The sequence below is a fragment of the Agrilus planipennis genome, unplaced genomic scaffold (genome assembly GCF_000699045.2).
Source record: "Agrilus planipennis isolate EAB-ADULT unplaced genomic scaffold, Apla_2.0 scaffold42, whole genome shotgun sequence".
Lineage (NCBI taxonomy): Eukaryota > Metazoa > Arthropoda > Insecta > Coleoptera > Buprestidae > Agrilus > Agrilus planipennis.
In genome coordinates, this window is record NW_020438888.1 from 1,128,235 (window position 1) to 1,132,813 (window position 4,579).

General features: G+C 35.7%; 1 protein-coding gene and 1 non-coding gene across 4 annotated transcripts in view; both read right to left on the minus strand.

Moving 5' to 3' along the window:
- The window catches only part of LOC108744940 (nuclear receptor-binding protein homolog), a 95,948-nt gene that overhangs the window by 27,662 nt on the left and 63,707 nt on the right, over window positions 1-4,579 (minus strand). The gene's annotated exons all lie outside the window — the stretch shown is intronic.
- On the minus strand, window positions 207-288 carry Trnas-aga. The gene has a single exon. It is a non-coding gene; the product is annotated as a tRNA-Ser (tRNA).

The following is a 4,579-nucleotide window of genomic DNA, read 5'->3' on the forward strand; positions in this document are numbered from 1 at the left end:
ATTGTCAACCGAGTCGAAAACGAGCGTGGAAACCACATGGAGGAAGGTAAAATCCTTTCTTAATAAGGATTAAATGCTTTTCCTTACCAAGGAGGAAATGTTGCACTTTCGTCTCTGAAATCAGGCAAAAATATTGTACTGTCGTTAAGGATGTAGTAACAAAGCAATTTAATTAACAAATAAAAAAATTAGTAACAAAAAAGTTTCGCAGTCAGTAGGATTCGAACCTACGCTCCCAGAGGGAATCTGATTTCTAGTCAGACGCCTTAACCGCTCGGCCATGACTGCTCGACGACAGTTAACTTTCCAAATATTCAATAAACAATTCACCAAAAATAAAAATATACACTTACAATTAGTGATTAAATCCTCTGTCGGGAAAAAACGAAATGACTTTCCGAACAACCCTATATAAATAAAATAATAAATTATTATAGCAATTAAACGTTGGTGTCGGTTCTATTATAACTAATAAAGACATTATCACCCTGTTTTAACGGGACTTAATGTGGTTTGGAATGTTGGTGAAGGTGACATTTAATAGTTAGTCCTAATACGTCTGTCTTGGTCCAAGTTTTTCTGTGGTTTCCTTGGATCACTTAGGCAAATGCTGACGCAGTAAAATTCCAGAAATAAATAATCTCATCTTTCTTACCCCAAGCACCACCACCCAACAATGTAAATCATTCCTACAGGAGGCCTAACCTCCGGCGTAATCCGAAGGCACTGTCCGCCCACCAGCATTACAAAATGGTGAAAATAAATCATCCAAAGGTTTTTATTTTTCTTTTCATCTTACGTATTTTACTATACAAGTCTTTCATAATGGCCTAGTAGCCGAAACATGTTAGATACCAAATTTTTAAAAACAAAAATTATTTAATTTCTTACGAAGAACATATTTGAAAAACTCCATTTTTTCGTTTTGATTACGGAACTTATTTTTGGAATTTGTCTTTCCTTACTAAATTACTCAGCACAAAAAAAATCTCAAAACAAATCCGTGTGCATACACAGACAGACACACACACATACATGTACAGAACAAGCTTACAAAGTTGCACTAAAATTATTACATTGTTGTTTCATTTTATTTTTATCGTAATTATAATGTAATAAATTTGCATGAAATTTTTATTACGACCATAAATTTAATAGTTTTAGTTAATGTTCACAAGTGTTTCCAGCTGCTACATCGTATCATTTTCTATATCCAAATTTTATTTATGCATCCACATACATGCAATAATTGCATTTAGACTGCACAAAATATTCAACTCATGTTGCCAAGAAGTCGCAATTCTTGCAATCATTAACATTAACCGTTTTCATGTCGATACAGACAATTTAATTTCAGGACTGAACACTGGTGGATGTACATAACGTATAAAACGATACGGTCAAATGAGCATCGAAAAGCCACCATATCATGATCATCATCATAAGATCGTCAGTCCTAAAACTGGTTGGACACGCCCCTAGACCGTTTCCTATTCTGAGTTGATCTTCGCTTTTCCCTAAAACTATTATAGAACATCCTATCTCCTTAAATATTTGCTAACAGTAATTTAATCTAGCTTTACCACTATTCCTCTTAACACCTGTTTCTGCCTCTAACACGTCTCTGACAAGGGGTCCTACCAACCTATCTCGACTATTTCTTATTGACTTCCACAAGGTTCTCTGTTCTCCGATCCTTTCGAATACCTCTTCATTTCTAACCTTGTTTATCTAAGGTATCCTCATCCTGTAACACCACCTTTCGAACGCTTCTAACCTTTTCTAACCCGCACACCGTCCATCTTTCGCACCCGTACAGCGCCGCGATCCAGACGTATACCTTTAACAATCTTTTTCAATCTCTGCTTTATATCTCTACTACTCCTTCCGTCCTGACTTATCTGACTTCCTAGATACCGAAAATCAGCCATTTCTTCTAATTTTTCGTCTCCTACCTTTATATTCGAATGGTATATAGGCGAATGATGAGGATAACGTGGGTAGAAAAGGTTAGAAATGAAGAGGTATTAGAATGAATAGGAGAACAGAGGACTCTATGGAAGTCAATAAAAAATAGACGAGATAGGTTGGTAGGACACCTTCTCAGGCATGAAGGTCTAGTCAAAGACATATTAGAGGCAGAAACAGGAGTTAGGAGGGGTAGAGGTAGACCTAGATTAGATTACTGTTCGCAAATAGTTAAGGATGTGGGNAGGCATGAAGGTCTAGTCAGAGACATATTAGAGGCAGAAACAGGAGTTAGGAGGGGTAGAGGTAGACCTAGATTAGATTACTGTTCGCAAATAGTTAAGGATGTGGGCTGTTCTGGTTTTAGGGAAATGCGAAGATTAGCTGAGGATACGAAAGAGTGGAGGTACGTGTCCAACCAATCTTAGGACTAACGACCCTTTGATGATGACTTTTATATTCGCTCTTTCCCTACTTTTTCTTCCCTTTCGTACCAGTATTTTTGTTTTACTTTTATTTATTTTCATACAATACTGTTTTGCCAATACCGCCTCCATTTTATTTAAAGCTATATCTAGCTCCTTCTTGCTATATGTTAATACTGCTATATCATCTGCAAATCTAACCATACTAATTCTTTGTCCCTGCATATCTATCCCTACAGTTGTACTATCTTTAATGATGTTCATCGCGTCTTCGATATACAGATTAGAAAGTAGCGGTGACAGTGTGGATCCTTCTCTGACTCCCTTCTTAACATTTACTACTTTACGTTGCTGCTCCAACTCTTGAACTGCCCTAAACCAGAAAAAAAACCTTTGGGTGTTTCATTCGTACCAGCTACTAATGCTGTTGGGGAAGGCAGTTTCTTCTGACCACACCAGAGGGTACGACCAAAAACCCTTTCAGGAAACGTGAGGATGGATGGGTAGTGATTGGGATGAGAATAATTAGACGGACGAAGCAAAGACAGAGGAGAGTGAAAAATGAATGTAACTGCCTCAGCATTTCCTTGACTGATTCAAGGAAACCACAGACCAGGGCAGACGAACCCAGATTCGAACCGGTGTATTCCCGAATACTAAGCAATGGTCTTAAAGCTCTAGGCCAACGGTCGGCGAACTGCGGTACAGGTCCGGACCGCGGAAGGTCAATAACTGGACCGCCAATTTTTTGAAAGTAAATTACTTAAATAAATTAGTGTAAAAGTATTTTTCTGTAGTTAACAAACAGGGTTGAGACAATTTAAATCGGTTAATTAAAATCACGATTTAATTCAATCTGTTTTTTTGAAACAAAAAAATCATGATTAATTTAAGAGAATGAAGTTAGTCGAACACTTAAAATCAAAACTTTTAAAAAATCTTTAACAGAACTGCAGGTACCTTAAGAAAAACTAAATACTGATTGACTTTTATTATATCCAACTTTGTTTCCTATATCTGTATATTAGAATCGTTAGAATCCTAACTAATACTATAAATGCAAATGAATTTGTTTGGTACCATTTCACGCCTAACTAGTCCACCGATCATCATGAATTTTTTTACACGCATTGTCAGGAGTACAGAAAAGATTTTTGACACGTATTTATATCAATAAAAACTTAAAAGCTAGCTAAAATTCGATTTACAAAAAATCGTGAAGCAAGATGCTCTAAGACTTCGTAATTAAATCATAAACTTGGACCTTATTTAAAGGGTTCCAACTGAAATTAGATTAATTTAATTTAATTAATTATCGGTTTCTTTATTACATGCTCAAAAAAGTTAACGACTATGTCACCACCAGCGAAAAAAACTCCTTTGCTTCCATAATAGCAGAAACAGCCGTCATTAATGAATAAGAAAAATAATTAAAAAAATACACAGCAAATCCCGCGGGAGGCCATTCAATTTATGAGCGAGATTAATCCCGTATATTACATGTGCGATCCCAGTATTGAAGTATTGCATACCCTATTAGTCAACCGGTTAAGGACTCCGATTTTTCATTTCGAGGTAAGTTAGAATAACTTAAAACTTTTGAGAATTTTACCTTGCAATTAGGGTTGCCACCCGTACTTTATTATAAAGTATTGTACTCTATTTCGACTGTGCCTACGTTATACTTTACAAGGCACATAAAGTATGCAAAAATACTTTGTTCAAGGCCTTAAGTAAACATCGTAATTTTGTAAGCGATTATTCGAAATTTAGAGTATTTTTATGTCAATAATATTGCACAGAAAAATGGCAAGGCATATTTACGGAACAACCTGATTTCCCAAATTTTCAGTAGTTTCACTTTTGTTGTCCGTTCCGGCCACTTCAGCGTTTACAGAAAGAGTATTCTCTGTTATGAACGCAAAGTGGCGGGATGACAGGAATAAAGCTTCATTAAAACTAATTAAAAACGGACTTTTAGTTTACTTAAATATTTGTTTGCCATGTTTAGAGGCTATTAATGTATTTAAGAGCGATAGCAATTTGTTACTGGCTGCTAGGTGTAACAAAAAATATGTTTTTAAAAACAAAAAATAAAATACTTTATTTTTATGCTGAGTACTTTTTTTTTAACCTTTTAGTCGAGAAATACTTTATGTAAAGCCTGAAAAGGTGGCAACCCTAGT